Source organism: Staurois parvus, unplaced genomic scaffold (assembly GCF_062004578.1).
Source record: "Staurois parvus isolate SC_StPar_1 unplaced genomic scaffold, SC_StPar_1.0 ptg001328l, whole genome shotgun sequence".
Taxonomy (NCBI): Eukaryota; Metazoa; Chordata; class Amphibia; order Anura; family Ranidae; genus Staurois; species Staurois parvus.
The window spans coordinates 2,437,891-2,454,434 of record NW_028319124.1 but is presented as its reverse complement, the minus strand read 5'-3'; the positions used below and the strand labels follow the sequence as shown (position 1 = coordinate 2,454,434).

The following is a 16,544-nucleotide window of genomic DNA, read 5'->3' as shown; positions in this document are numbered from 1 at the left end:
ATCCTGTGATTGATAGCCTCAGCTCTGTTCCTGTGTGCCAGGTAGAGGGGGGGGGGTTGTGTCCCTTCCTCCAATTAACTTTCAGAGCTTTCTTCACTGATGAAACTTCAGCTCCCTGCTTTTCACAGCTGAGAGATCCTACGTAAATTCTGCATTTTGAATGGATGTAGGGGAAATATGGCTGTAGATAATAGATAGGAAATAGATAATAGAGGAGGATTTGTTTCATCTCTGTGTATCATCTGAGACCAGACACTTCATTTGGTACAAGTAAGAGCCACTTTAAGGGGGAGATCTTCTTCCATGGTCTTCCACTTTCCCTAAACACCACCAGCATCTAGGCTGACCAGATTTGCACTTTACACATTGAAATATTTCTTCAGCTCTGCACTCAACTCACCTTTCCCAAGGCTGTGCATACCAATTCCTTTAAACACATTATGAATATTATTTTACATATGTAGTCAATAATGAGGCAATGTAGTAGCTTTTCAAAAACTTTACTGTATACAGTGAAATGAACTATAGACGTTCATTACATAAGTGGGATATTGAGATAACAATGAATTTGTCATTATAGTCCCAATGCGCCAGTCCCACATAGTGTTAGTACTGGTAGTAAAAAGTCCAGATGGTAACACTTAGTACAAAGTCCAGATGGTATAAAATTCAAAATACTAACCACAGCATACAAAGTCAGCCCCTAGCTACATCACCAACCTCATCCGCAGATATCGTCCAAATCGCCCTCTCCGCTCCTCCCAAGACAACTTGCTCTCTAGCTCCCTCCTCCCATGCTTGCCTCCAGGACTTCTCCAGAGCCTCTCCCATCCTCTGGAACTAGCTACCGCAGTATGTCCATTCCTTGAAGGCTCACTTATTCAGGGAAGCCTACCCCACCTCCACCTAAGAACTGTACTTGAGCCACCTCCATCAGAACATCACCTACAGCTATCACTTTTTGTCCCACCTCCCCCTTCCTTTGATTGTAAGCTCCACGAGCAGGGCCCTTCTATTCCTTCTGTACTGAAATGTATTGCAGTTGTATTATCTCCCTTATATTGTAAAGCGCTGCGAAAACTGTTGGCACTATATAAATCCTATACAATAATAATAAAAATAATAATAAAAGTAACACTTCCCAAAATATGTCTAGGATAATTCACCAAAGTCCCACTAATACTATTCCTCCTCCACCTTATAAAGTAACATGGCCAGGGCACAGAATACACAACCTTTAGGGGGAAATGGGAAGCAGGGAATTGGTTAAAATTCACATTCATGACAGCTTCCCAGCATAGCCATGTCTACTCTGAGCACTAATAATAATCTATTTCCATTACATAACTCTGTGAAAGCTGTACCATACTGTTGTGGCATTATCTACATACAGTAAGTGGTGCAGCAGTACATGCAACTTCCCACCTGCTGCCGAAATTAAAAAAAGCCTGGCTATCTTATTACACATTCATTTTGTGTTTGTTTGCCTTTAATAATTGTACACCTACCTCACCGCGTAGCTAAGAGATGCTCTGTATAATTAGTCCCAACCTCCTTCCTTATGCTTTAGCTTCTAATCACCACATGCTGTATACTACTAGAGCTGCACATATTATGATTTCTTGACCTATCTGTTATGATCTGCACAAGTTTGAATGAAGGCTTTCTATGATCTGCAAAATATCATTTGGATGAAGTCACTGTCTGCCATTTCTACTGTAATTTACAGCTATCTCACTAAAACTGGATCAGTTACAGAAATCACAAGAACTTGGGGTGAGTTCTTCTCAGCCTGTAAGGTAAACTGTATTTTTAGGATCAGAAAATCATTTTGGACATTTCTTAGCAAAGGGTCATACCAGACATACTGTGACAACTCGCTGCATGTTTGTGTGCATGTTTGCATACCAATTTTAGTGCACATTTGGCACTCAGCAGCCTATTTAAACTGATGTGTCACTGAGAGAAGTTAAATGAATGGTCTTTAGTTTATTCCTGAGACCCAATCTGTTGCATTTGTTTACCTGTGAATGAATCCCCCCAGACTTTGCCTCTGCTTTCTGCCTCAACTCTGCTCATCTGGTTACCTTTGAGCCTGAATATTGGACTTGTCTTTCCTGCTGATTCTGTACTGCTTTGCCCTGCTGTTACCGACATTGGCCTGCTTTGTGGATGACAGCCAGGAATCCAGCACATGCAGAGAGGGTGGGAACAAGGGTCTCAAAGGAAAACAGTCCATCACAAATTCCAACTGTAAAATCACATACACAGTAAAATTTTACAAATTATCTAAAAGTACAGCAAACATTTATGTCACCCGGTACTCAAATGTCAGATGCTGTTTATTCATAGCACCCTGGTATTATGTCGAAACAAAAAAAGCATATCACATAGTGCAAATACTTTGCAGCAGTTCTTCACATACAGCTCTAGAACAACACAACTTCACAATGATATCACATAACATTGGTACTGAATGGTACATTTGTATGCAAAGGCAAAAGCAATTGTAAACTCAATATAGAAGCCCATTCCTGGCTATGCTACCGCCTAGTGCTAAAATGCCATATGTCAAAAGTTCATTAAAGTGCAGAGATAGTTCTTACTTGTAGCTTGTCTGTCTCCTGTAATAAAACTGAAAGGACACATCCTAACTATTTACAATACATCATACCAGGGCCCGCTGCTCCCAGTCCATGTGTTCCTGCATTTGCCTCCCACAGGCTCTCTTCTTGGAATACACACCTCCAACACAACTTGCTTTTTACTTTCCCTTCCAGTGCAGAGGCACACAGATGGGAAAATATGCATCAACTGGGCCCACAACCAAAATGTTTTAGCAGCAAATCTTCAGGTATCAGAAGGGATCTCCTCTGTCTCACTCTAATAGTATCTTGGATCTGGGACTTCAATCACCTTTCCATCTTGGTCCAGAATAGACACACCATACTCTATACCTGGGCATTCAGATCTCTTGATGACAGCACAGCATTTCCCAAACCAGACATCAAATAGCATTCATGTAAATATTTTACAAAGGAATTGGAGAACATGGGCAAGCAGTACATGGTTGTGAACCATCAGGTCTTGGTTCTCAATACACATTTTTTTGTATGTCCTTCAGTTCCTCCTTTTCACCCGGATAGGATACAGGATCACAGGGTCTTAGTACAAAATGGAGTACAAAGTAGCAGACTCAGACAACACAGAGGCAGAGATTGAACATAGAAACAGTTGCTATCTCAGACAAAACCTCCTCTGGGCACCCCAACTCTCATCAACACAGTCTTTCTCCCCTCACTCCTGCTCAGACTCAGAACTATGGTATAGTTTAGCCTCAACAGTAACACCAGGATCAGGTTGCAGGCCCCTTCCACTAGTAACAACCTCAGTTGTCCACTGCTGAGAAGTTACCTTTCTCAGTAGACAATCCTCCAGGAGAACTGCTAAGACTTGACTCCAGGGATTGCTTGAGCATAGGTTTTAGCTGCAGGCTCTGATTGCTGGCTAACAGCAGGCACTGGTGTCCTTGCTTCCTTACTAGTGAATACCATGTTCCAATCCACTCTGATAATACAAAGTGGATGGTTGCTTGGAAGTCAGTTCAGCAGGAAATCTCTGCAGTTCCCATGATTACTTCATAGACAAATGGTGGCTGAAATCCTTCTGCAGGTACCACAAGATAGGCCTAAGATCTCAAAGCCCATAATGATGCATCAACAAAACCCTAGTAGTATTAGGCCCTTTTTTATTCTATAGGTTGATTACTTTGCTATCCCACAAGTCTATATATAAAATACAGTTAATTTACTCAATTAATAGGAGTTGTCTCATTCTCAAAGATTTTATAGTAACTGTAGTCAAACATGGAGAAGTCAACTCTGTAAACTTCCAAAAGTTGTCTGTACAATTCAGGAGGCAGGGTTTCCAAGAATTGTTTAGTGATTTCCCCATTAGTACGACTATCATTTGCATGATGCTTCATAGTGGGGTATTTCAGATCCTTTGGTGCGCCAATAGTCTTTAAAACAAAATCAGCATCCCGATTAATGTTTTCAAACTTCCCAATAATGTCATAGCGAATCTTGCATGGATTGCAGAGCTGAAACATTGGCTTCCAGTGAGTGTCTCTGTAGGATGGCTTTTCTTTAACTATAAAGTGGACAAATTCTTCAAAGGTAATATTGTTTGTAGAATTGACTTTAATACCAAGGCTTTTCCTTATTATATTAGCATATTTTGTACTGTAGTAAACATCATCATCATGTAGAAACTTGTCCCTGTATGCTGAAACCACCCTCTCCAAAGGATTTCTAACAAACATGACTTTGGTGTAATTGGTAAGAATATATTTTTGCTTGCCTGGGGAATAGGAGCTTAATTTATGCAGTAAAGGTGAACTATGAACCTCATAATGTTTAAGATCACTTAGTGAAAGCTGCAAAGAGTGATTTAGTAGAAGAATGATTCTCTTCCAGTTGGAACATCCCACCTTTGGCACCTCACAATAGACGAATTTATGGTTGTGTTCAACATACAACTGTGCCATAACTTTTTTGTCCAGTGGAAGGGAACGTTTAGTGAAATTATTCCTTTTGCAAACAATATTTACTAAAGATGTTCTTTGTCTGTAAATAACGTCAAGGGGTGTCGGGTCTACAAAAGAAAGACATACGTTATCAGCAATTTCAATAGTGAAACACTTATATTTGATTTGTAAAAACATAGACAAATATTTGGCACACAAGAAAGAGAACCCTATGCATCACATAGAGCAGTCCTTTAAGAAAGTCCATAATACACATGTAAAATGTCCATAAATGGGTAAAAGGTATCTAGGTTAAAATAGCCAACACTGTAGAGCAGCCAGTTTCAAACAAGTTGGAAGGGACTCTGTGGAAATGGGAAAACAAAGGAACAGAGCATCTAAGTGTACCAAATAAAGGTACTTTAATAGTGCAAAAGAAATCCACTCACAAGAGTTAGTGGAAATCACACTTGTCTATGTGTAAAAATCTTGCAATGCAGTCCCAGGTGGATCAGCCAGATAGCGTGCCAGCGGTGGTATGGTTGATTCCAGCGCTTCCTATGGTGCTCTCCTATAGTATAGCCTCCTCTGCATGCTAACCTGGAGGTTACATCAACGAATGACCCATTGCATTTCTGAGCCCCAGAGAGTACTATAGGAAGTGCTGGAATCCACCAATGCCACCACTGGCACACTACCTGGTTGAAAGGACACCCAGCAGGTCCACCCGAGACTGCGTTGCACGATTTTACACATAGACAAGCCAATCTCTACTAACTCTTGTGAGTGGCTTTCTTTTGCTCTATTAAAGCACCTTTACTTACTACACTTAGATGTTCTGCTGCCTTGTGTTCCCATTTATATTCGATATGTAGACTCTTTTTACTGAAAGGAATTAAACACATCTCTGGTAGATAAACCATGTAAGAGTTATCATTTGCATCAGTTGTTTACTCTCTGCTTGCTGTTTTTAGGAAAGTGAAATAATATCAAACTACATGGATGTAGCCAGGTGCCAGCTATATTATTATGCCATTCAGTGACATTCACAGATGAGACTATGGTTAATCCTTTTCCCCCCGGTACCCAGTATTGGGACAGCTACATCACTTCCTATTAGCGGAGTGAATTCAGTTTTTCTAAAAGTAGAGGATCTTGGTAGCTGTAGTCCTATAACTAATACATTCTGTATTCCAGAGTGCTGATTGAACTTCAACTACCAGAGAGCTGGTGAACAAGTAGGATGCTGGGAAAGCAGATATATTCTACAGCAAGGAACTGGTTCTCTCATTTAGCATGGGATTCAGAGCACAGAGGGACTGTTCTCCAGAGACAGAATGCTGGCCTACTGCTGTGGGACTCTGCACATCAGTTCAGCACAGCAGTGACACTGATCATCACACCAGGACAGCACCAGCGTCTCTGCATCAGGACTGTCATTGTTGGTCCTTCACCCAGACATCTCTGCTTGTCGAGCTGACAGGTTGTCAGGTGGTAACTCTGCACATCCCTGCAACCAGCCAAGAACTTTGCTCCTAGGAGGCCGTGCTGTGCATAGGATTGGTGAGCGGGGGCGGATGCCCAACCTCTGTCATCACTCTACAGTAGAGACACTGCATGAAGATACCTCTACACCTCAGTACCAGGAGATCTTTGCTTTGAGCAGTACCACAGTCTAGCTGTTAATTTCATTGAATTACCAGTTTTCACCAAAATATCATGAAGTTTAAACATCACAGGACTCAAGTTGCAAACTCTAGTTAAAGGGACCTCTTCTCTTGTAAGGCCATTGCTATTCAAATTGGGTTACTTATATCTATTCATAGCGGAGTATACATTACATAATTCTCTGCATTCCCCATTGCAGCGCTGGTGGTCCAGAGGGAGCTGATACGTCAACAAGGCCTTTCTTCCCCCTCTTACTGCTGGTGTTGCAATTAAATAGTTGAAACTTACTACTCATGACTAATAAAACAGTGCAGCGCTAAAAAATATATGTATCACTTAAGGTGCCTCGACGTTAAATTAGATAAAGTTCATGGATAAATGATTATAAAATATATATAAAGAAATGTTCCAAAAGTGATAATAGTGCTCTGAAGGTGCCTGCTTCAAAGGTATTCCAGTGCTTGTGCAAACGAATATATATATATATGTTGCGCATCTGGTGAGTGCGCAATTTTACCAGATGGTACTTAATCCTCCCTCTTGAAGGGTAAGTGGAACACCAGGTAATTCTGGTGAGTGCGCAATTTTACTATATTCATTTGCACAAGCACCGAAATACCTTTGAAGCAAGCACCTTCAGAGCACTATATTTTTTTAGCGCTGCACTGTGTTTTATTATTTTGTTTCAAGATTTTATCTGGTTACCTATTGTGCATAGCTGCTGATTTATTTAGTGCGCTCACATACCTTATACCTTTTTACTACTCATGACTGTATAACCTGTTAAACTGATTATTTCTATTTAACCAGTGTTCTGCTTTTATGTGTCAGCTGGAGTTGTATATCCTAAATCCATCATTTCTGTGGTCTACTCCTTTGAACAAGTTTAATATAGAGGTGATGCTAATGAATTGTGATTTGCATCATTATTCCATACTGCTGGAATATATCTGAACCCAAACTGTCACAGATGTTGGGAGACTTGCAAGGTTAGGGCAACCACTGGGGACAAGCATTACCAAGCAGCCCCTGCAGGGGTAGGGCTACAGTATATGTACATTTAGTCTAGGTTCACACCTATGTGTTTTCCATTGTGTTTTGCAGAAACGCACAGCAGTCCATTTGCCATGATTTCCTATGGGACAGGTTCACATCTCTGCGTTTTCATCCATTGCGGTTTTTGGAAAGGTCAGGGACTTTTGTACAATGTTGCATTTTTGGTTCTATAAACTTCAATGGAAATGCTGCAGAAAGGCATGTAGTGCGTTTTTGACTCGTTTGTGATACATTTTGCGGTTAAATCTGCCCAGCAACAAGTTGAAAAAAAGAAAAGCAAAACACATAAAAAAAACCTGCATGTGCAAAAACGCAAAAAGCACTGCAGATACAGATCATATGCAAACTGCATAGGTGTGAACCTAACCTTAATGATGAGATGCAGCCAGATATAAAAGACATAAATGGATGTACTCAATAACACTTTTACTGCCACCAACATATGTTGATGCAGGGGTGTGGAAATTTTTGAAAAAACTACTTGTCCAGGGACTAACTCTGTCCCAATCTACTTGTCCATCATGACAATATGTTTGTCCTGATAAAAAAACATAAATTTTAACCAAAACTGTATTTAAATCTGCTTTAAGTAATGGCTTTCAAAAACAAAAAGGGGCATTATAGCAACTTAAACGTTTAATATTTTTAACATTGCTCTGTTTATCTCCTCCGCCCCTCCCTGCCTGTCTCCAGCACCGCACCCGGGGACTAGCAGGGAAGAGAGAGACCTTGCAGTGTAATGAGCACCAATTGGCTGCTCATCAGGAAAGGGGAGTGTCCAGCTTATACTTTAACCCTTTCGCTGCCAGAGCTGTTTTTGCATTATTTGCATACATTTAAAAAATCGTTTTAGGCCTGAAGATGACACACACCCCCCAAACATGATATATTTTGTGAAAGCAGAGATCCTAGAGAATAAAAAAGTGGTAGTTCCAATTTTTTATGTCACACGATATTATCAAAAAGGTCTAGGAAACACAACATTTCAGGAAAAAATACACTTAAGTTAATATATCATATCAAGCATGGAGATACTACACTGTCCAGCATATGTCCAATCTATAATACGCACCTATGTAGCTTCCATGCATGCAATAATGTGAGTTATGATCTATACCTGTACTTCCATATTAATGAAAGAAAGAAGCTCTAATAACAGCCAAACAAACTTCCCTTCATATACATATACGATCAGTAAGCAAAACTGGATGTTTCTGATTGGCTGACAAAACACTTTTGATTTTAACATGAAAAGACTTCACTTGCCATTACTGTAAATAACAATTAAGGTCACTGCAGTGTTTACCAGGTAAACAAGTCACCTTTTCACTATTTCCCATGAATACTCCCTTGAGTTTAATTACCAACAATAAATACTTCCTGTATGGTCAGATCACATTTTTTATCATCCTTAAATATGTAAACAATGTACCCTTTGAAATGTCTAATTAGATAAACAGGCTCTTCCCCAAATACCAAGGAGACCTTGCATAAAATTAATATAGCAAAGAATTCTTTTGGCCTGTGTGTGTTTATTCAATATGCTACAACAAGCTCACATCTGTGCATGACCTTTTTATCTCCCATTGCTTTAACATACTTGCTATAACTGAAACTAGGCTTCTAGATTCTGACTTGGCTTCTCCTGCTGCCCTCTCCCATGGTGGGCTCCACTGGACTCACTCACCCAGACCGAGTGGATGGAAAGGAGGTGGAGTTGGCTTCCTTCCATCCCCACAGAACACCTTCCAAGTCCTTCCTACCCCTCTCTATCCCTCCCTTCTTTTGAGATGCACAGTATTCGTCTGTTTTCGCCAATTTGTCTGAGGATTGCAGTGATTTATTGGACTCCTGGACCAGTATCACACTTTTTTGACGACTTCTCTGCCTCACTGCCCTACATTCTCTCCTCTGAAATAACAACTATTATTCTTGGTGACTTTAACATCCCTGTTAATGTTAACAGCCTGGCTACTACTCAACTTCTCAACTTCACCTCATTTTTTGACTAAATGCAATGGACACATACCTCCACTAACTCCAACGGTAATAACCTTGACCTTGTATTCTCCCATCTCTGCACTCCTAACGACCTTACCAACACCCCCTTTCCTCTCTCTGATCACAACCTCATCACTGCCACAGTATCCTTGTCTTCAAGCACCTATTCCTCCAAGCAGCAAATGATTACTTGTAGAAACCTTCACCACTTTAACCCTTCACTTCTCTATTCTGCTACTGACTCTATGACAAAATCTCTCCCCTTTCCCTTCCTAAAATGGCCACCTCTGTCTTCAACAGTTCACTCTCATTCGCACTGGATGCACTTGCTCCTCTAACTACACAAAGAATCACACTCCGACCGTTACAACCCTGGCAAACTAACAACATCAAAAATCTCAAGAGACATTGCCATGCTCTTGAACAGCTGTGGCGTAAACCCAAATACCTGCAGGACTTCACCCTATATAAATCTGCCCTCCTAAAATACCATTCCTCCCTCCATGCTGCCAAACAAATGTACTTTGTTTCTCTTGTTAATAGCTTGTCATCCAGACCTTTAACTCCCTATTCTGTCATCAACCTTCTTTACCCACTCACTAACTGCCCAAGAGATTGCCAATCACTTTAAAGACAATGCAATACGTGAAGACACATCCACTATCCAGATATCTTCCCCACTTAACATACCTTGTCCAACAGCACAGTCAACACTTTCTCTTTTGACCTGGCTACTACTGAAGAGGTTACCTAACCAATTGTCCCCTTGATTCTGTTCCCTCACAACTACTACGGTCACACTCTTCTTCTATCCTATACTCTCTCACTCACATCTTCAATCTCTCCCTCCCTACTGGCACCTTCCCCCCCTCTAAAGCATTCACAGATCACTTCCATACTTAAACAGCCCTCAAGGAACCCCACCAGCCTGAACAACGTAAGACCCATCTCCTTGCTCCCATTCACCTCTAAACTTCTAGAACACTTAATCTAAAACTGTCTTAGCTCCTACCTCACTGAAAACAACCTTCTTGACCCCCTATAGCCTGGCTTTCACTCACAGCACTCCACAGAAACCGCCCTACTAAAACTCACTAACAATTTACTAAAACCAATGGCCAGTACTCTTATACTCTTACTATTAGACCTCTCTGTAGCCTTTGATACTGTTGACCACCCGCTCCTTCTCATTAAACGCCACTGCCTTGGTCTCCAAGATTCTGTTCTATCCTGTTTCCCCTACCTATCACAGCGCTCCTTCAGTGTTACCTATAACACTGTCTCCGCCTCTCCACTTCCTCTTTCTGTAGGGATCCCCCAAGGCTCTGTTCTTGGACCTTTTCTCTTCTCTATCTACACCTCCTCTCTTGGTCACCTGATAAACTCCCATAGCTTCAAATACCACATCTATGCCGATGACACTCAAATATATCTCTCTACTCCTCACCTCACCCCTGCAGTCTCCTCTCGCATATCAGCATGGATGTCACACAACTTCCTTCTCCCATCCTCTGGAACTCTCCACCTCAATCTGTCTGATTGTCCCCTACTCTGGTTGCCTTTTGGCAATCCCTGAAAAAAAGAATCTCTTCAGGGAAGCCTATCATGCCTCTAAATACACATTTACCACTTCCATCAGCTCATCCTCCACAATTATAACTTTTTGTACCACTTGCCCCACCCTATTAGATTGTAAGTTCTTATGAGTAGGGCCCTTTTAATCCTCTTGTTTTGATTGTATTGTAGCTGTACTGTCTCCCTTTATATTGTAAAGCGCTGTGCATACTGTTGGCACTATATACATCCTGTACAATAATAATAATAAAGATAAGTACATTATCTATATCAGTGATCATTAACTTGTGATCTGTCTGACTTTTTTCAGCTATTCTTATTGTTGGTGTATTTTATGTGTGGCCCAAGACAATTCCACTTCTTAATATGTGGATCAGGAAATTGAGAAATTTGGACACCCCTGCTCTACATGTTTAGTTTGTAATTGATGGTAACTGGCTCTTGATTTTTGTCTAGTTTCTGCATTTTCAATTGACATCACAATAAGGGAGCCTGAACATTCTTCTTGCCTTTGTCTGTATTCAATGTAGAACAACAAATGCAATATTTTTAAGACTGAGCTGGAAACTATAGAACAGTTCCTCTCCATTTTCTTTTTTTTTCCTGTGCTTATGTTTTAGATCAGGGGTCCTCAAACTTTTTAAACAGAGGGCCAGTTCACTGTCCCTCAGACCGTTGGAGGGCCGGACTATGGTTTAAAAAAAAAAAACTATGAACAAATGCGGACACAGTACAGGAGATGACCAGAGACTGCGGACATAGTACATGAGATGACCAGAACCTGCGGACACAGTACAGGAGATGACCAGAGCCTGCGGACATAGTACAGGAGATGACCAGAGCCTGCGGACATAGTACAGGAGATGACCAGAGCCTGCGGACACAGTACAGGAGATGACCAGAGACTGCGGACATAGTACAGGAGATGACCAGAGACTGTGGACACAGTACAGGAGATGACCAGAGACTGCGGACACAGTACAGGGATGACCAGAGACTGTGGACACAGTACAGGAGATGACCAGAGACTGCGGACACAGTACAGGAGATGACCAGAGACAGCGAACACAGTACAGGAGATGACCAGAGACTGCGGACACAGTACAGGAGATGACCAGAGACTGCGGACATAGTACAGGAGATGACCAGAGACTGCGGACATAGTACAGGAGATGACCAGAGACTGCGGACATAGTACAGGGATGACCAGAGCCTGCGGACACAGTACAGGGGATGACCAGAGACTGCGGACATAGTACAGGAGATGACCAGAGACTGCGGACACAGTACAGGAGATGACCAGAGACTGCGGACATACAACAGCGGCGGGAATACTGGGCCGGCCGCTCCATAAGACGCACAGACATTTCCCCCCAAGTGTGTCTTATGGAGCAAAATATACAGTAAATGCAGGACACCTTGTTGGGTCAGATCTGTGTACAATGTAAAGAGAGAGAGAGGGGGGGAGAGATATGGAGGGGAGAGAGAGAGGAGGGGGGAGAGAGAGAGGAGGGGGAGAGAAAGGAGGAGGGGGAGAGAGAGGGGGAGGGGCGAGAGAAAGAGGAGGGGGGAGAGAGGGGGGGGGGAGAGGAGGGGGAGAGGAGGGGGGAGTGAAAGGAGGGGGGGCAGAGGGGGGAGGGGGAGAGAGAGAGAGAGAGGAGGGGGAGATAGAGAGAGGAGGGGGGGAGAGAGAGGAGGGGGGAGGGAGAGGGAGAGAGGAGAGAGGGGGGAAAGAGAGAGGGAGGAGATCGATCATCTATTGCACTTATCTAGGGTCCGTGGCCGTGATACCCGACATGCAGCAATGGAGTCTCCTCTCTTGCTCCCCCTCTTCATGGTCAGCTCTAGGCTCTGCCCTCCGGCCATGACGGTTGCATGCACTGATCAGAATAGATGGCCGGCTGGCTGCAGAGAGGCCAGGTGAGTGGTGCGGGTTCATAAGCCGAGCCCACCTTCCCCTGTTCTAGAATTGCTGATCCCGCCCTCCTGCCTCCCGCCCGAGCCCTGCCGAGCTCTCCCGACCTGCCAATCCCTAGTCCCTTGCCTCGCGACAGATACACCCCTGCCCGGCGGGCCGGATAAATGTCCTCGGCCGGCCGCATGTGGCCCCGCGGGCCGTAGTTTGCGGACCCCTGTTTTGGATGGTTGTATTTATATACATCACTAAAATAGGAGCGAATATCTTGTTTGCTGAAATTTGACGTGTTCTAAAAGGTCATTCACAATTATTCTTATCCAATCTATTCTGGTCTATACAAACACAACAAAAGTAACTTAACTGATACAACCCAAGTCCTAATGTCAATTTTCTACATCACTTTGTAAAATTAATGTAAGCACTACTTTGTTGCCCTTTGAGCCAATGTCACTTTTCTTTTGCTTTTTTTAAAAATTATGAAGAATGACTCTAGGGTTTCTCCATATAAAAAATATATACAGTATATAAAATAGCCAATATCAATAAATATAAAATATTCAGTACTACTTACAAATTAATTCGTAGAAAGTGGTCCATTCGACAAAAATGAAAAATGAAACAGACAAGAGTCCACATAGAAATAACTTCTTAGTCAGTTTTCTCATGTTAGGTTGGTGCACAGGTATCAATAGCCAAATCTTCAATACTAAAAAATCTGGAAAATATATATAAAAAATTAATTTATTAATATATTTTCCCAACAGAAATTCGAACAATTGTGTATGGTTTAAAATATAAATAGCAAATTACAATATTTTCTCTTTTTGGGACCTTTGACCACCAGAATTTCCAGCAGACACTATCATGATTTTCTAGCCATTAGAAAAGAAGAGGTAGTTCAAAATATGCTTTAAAATTATATATTGTAATTAGTTGGAGCCACTCCCAAACCATGACACTGGATGGTGCTTGGATGGCAATCAATCTTTAAAGGGTTTATGTTTCTCTGTGGTGTTTTTGTACAGGGGGTGCTTTTTAACTATAATGAAAACATAGATCATTATAGCCCTCCCACAGTGCAGAAAGAACATGCATTAGTGCCAATTCTAATACACTGTAAATATAGTGACACAAGTCATTCCAAATGCATACTAGAACTGAATGATTAAGACAGCTTCTAGACTTGGGGAGTCTTTTTCCCATCTCACCATGCCACGTAATAGCAATAATCAAATCAGAAAACTGGCCATTTAACCAACTCTTACCTGATTTTTTTCATGTAGATCTGAATTTTGCAATTTAGAATTATGAATGTTACTATTATCTTCAGACTAGGAAAAATCTTCATGTATATATTCAAAAGAATAAAATAATGGCCAGTTTATGTTTACAAACAAATTTGCTTATCTTAACAGTGACCGTTAGGTAATCCTTCGAAGACAGAGGAAGAAACAATTGTTTCAAGTTTATTAAAGACACCAGTCCATCTAGTTCATTGTGTGTCTGTGTGTTTATGTCTCAAATTAATTAATAATTGTGCAGGTTTGAAATATATTTTAAAACACAAAAAAGATGATCTCTGTAGAATCTACAATTGCTATATTATTATTTTTTTTTCTGCAAATAAGCTCTGGTTGCATGGTTGTATATACAGTATATATATATATATATATATATATACATACAGTTGTGTTCAAAATAATAGCAGTCAGACATCACTAACCGGATCAATCACTGTTTTTGGTAGAAATGATATTTCTACATGGCAAATAATTTACTAGCAGGTGTAGGAGAGTAATAGAAATCCAACAGACCCAACAGTCATGACATGCATGCTGCTGATTCTGTGTAATTGAATCACTAATTGAAAGGGGCATGTTCAAAATAATAGCAGTGTGGAGTTGTATTAGTGAGGTCATTCATTCTTTGAAAAACAGGTGGCAATTATTGCCCTTATTTAAGGAAGGAAGGCAGCAAATGTTGTACATGCTGGTTACAGTGCATTTCTCTCTGAAATTCTGAGGAAAATGGGTCGTTCCAGACATTGTTCAGAAGAACAGCGTACCTTGATTAAAAAGTTGATTGGAGAGGGGAAAACATATAAAGAAGTGCAGAAAATGATAGGCTGCTCAGCTAAAATGATCGCAAATGTTTTAAAATGGCAACCAAAACCTGAAAGACGTGGAAGAAAGCGAAAACTACCAGTCGAATGGATAGAAGAATAGCCAAAATGGCGCGGACTCAGCCAACAATCAGCTCCAGGAAGATCAAAGAAGGTCTAAAGTTACCTGTGAGTACTGTTACAATTAGAAGACGCCTATGTGAAGCCAAGCTATCTGCAAGAAGCCCCCGCAAAGTCCCACTGTTGAAAAAAAGACATGTGCTGAAGAGGTTACAATTTGCCAAAGAGCACATTGACTGGCCTAAAGAGAAATGGCGCAACATTTTGTGGACTGATGAAAGTAAGATTGTTCTTTTTGGGTCTAGTGGCCGGAGACAGTTTGTCAGACGACCCCCAAACACCGAATTCAAGCCACAGTACACTGTGAAGACAGTGAAGCATGGTTGCGCAAGCATCATGATATGGGGATGTTTCTCATACTACGGTGTTGGGCCTATTTATCGCATACCAGGGATCATGGATCAGTTTGAATACATCAGAATACTTGAAGAGGTCATGCTGCCTTATGCTGAAGAGGAAATGCCCTTGAAATGGGTGTTCCAACAAGACAATGACTCCAAACACACCAGTAAACGTGCAACATCTTGGTTCCAGACCAACAAGATTGACGTTATGGAGTGGCCAGCCCAATCCCCGGATCTTAATCCAATAGAAAACTTGTGGGGTGACATCAAAAATGCAGTTTCTCAGGCAAAACCAAGAAATAGAGAAGAACTGTGGAATGTAGTCCAATCATCCTGGGCTGGAATACCTGTTCACAGGTGCCAGAAGTTGGGTGACTCCATGCAACACAGATGTACAGCAGTTCTCAGAAACAGTGCTTATACAACTAAATATTCATTAAGTGATTCAAAGGAAAGCAAAATCTTCAAACATTTTTCAGTTTATATAGTGAATGTTTGAGTTTGTAAAGAAGAATACAAACACTGCTATTTTTTTGAACAGTCTAATATTCACTTTTCTTCAATTTTTTTAGAGGAACAACACAAATTTGATATATTTTTCTTCATGTTTTGATTTGGAATAGAATGTGTCGTGTTCCCAATACATTTGTGTGTATGGAAATAAAAGCTATTAGAAGGATTTTCAGCTTTATTCACTATTTTCAACACACTACTATCATTTTGAACACAACTGTATATATATATATATGGGGTGTACAAGTCAAACCGGGACTTTTAGTTTTCCAGGTATAACAAGGGATGCTAGTGTGGCAGGCGGTACTACACGCAGCAGTAAGTGGCAAGTGTGTTCTATTACGGATGGGCAGCGCCAGACCAGAGACCGTTAAGATGGCAGATAACAGTGTTAGTGAGTGTATGAACAGCATGTGGTGATGAAGTTTCTTGTGAACGAAGACGTAAATCTCATGGATATCTACAGAAGACTTCAAGCACAGTACAGTGATGAGATGCTCAGCCACAGTAGGCAATTTGAATGGCATAAACATTTCAAAGATGACCGTCCGTCCGTCAGTGATGATCCCAGCTGTGGTGGTTCCCAGCAAACAGTCATTCCTGTGAACATTCATCTTGGATAATCAATGCATAACTGGTCATGAGAGAGGGATCTTTCTATAGGAACGGTGAACACAATGATGACGAAGGAAAGCAGGT

At 41.3% G+C, this 16,544-nt stretch overlaps 1 pseudogene; it reads right to left on the bottom strand.

The window, feature by feature from the left end:
• Positions 1-484: 484 nt before the first annotated feature.
• Positions 485-4,650, bottom strand: LOC149436926 (carbohydrate sulfotransferase 9 pseudogene; annotated as a pseudogene).
• Positions 4,651-16,544: the final 11,894 nt, after the last annotated feature.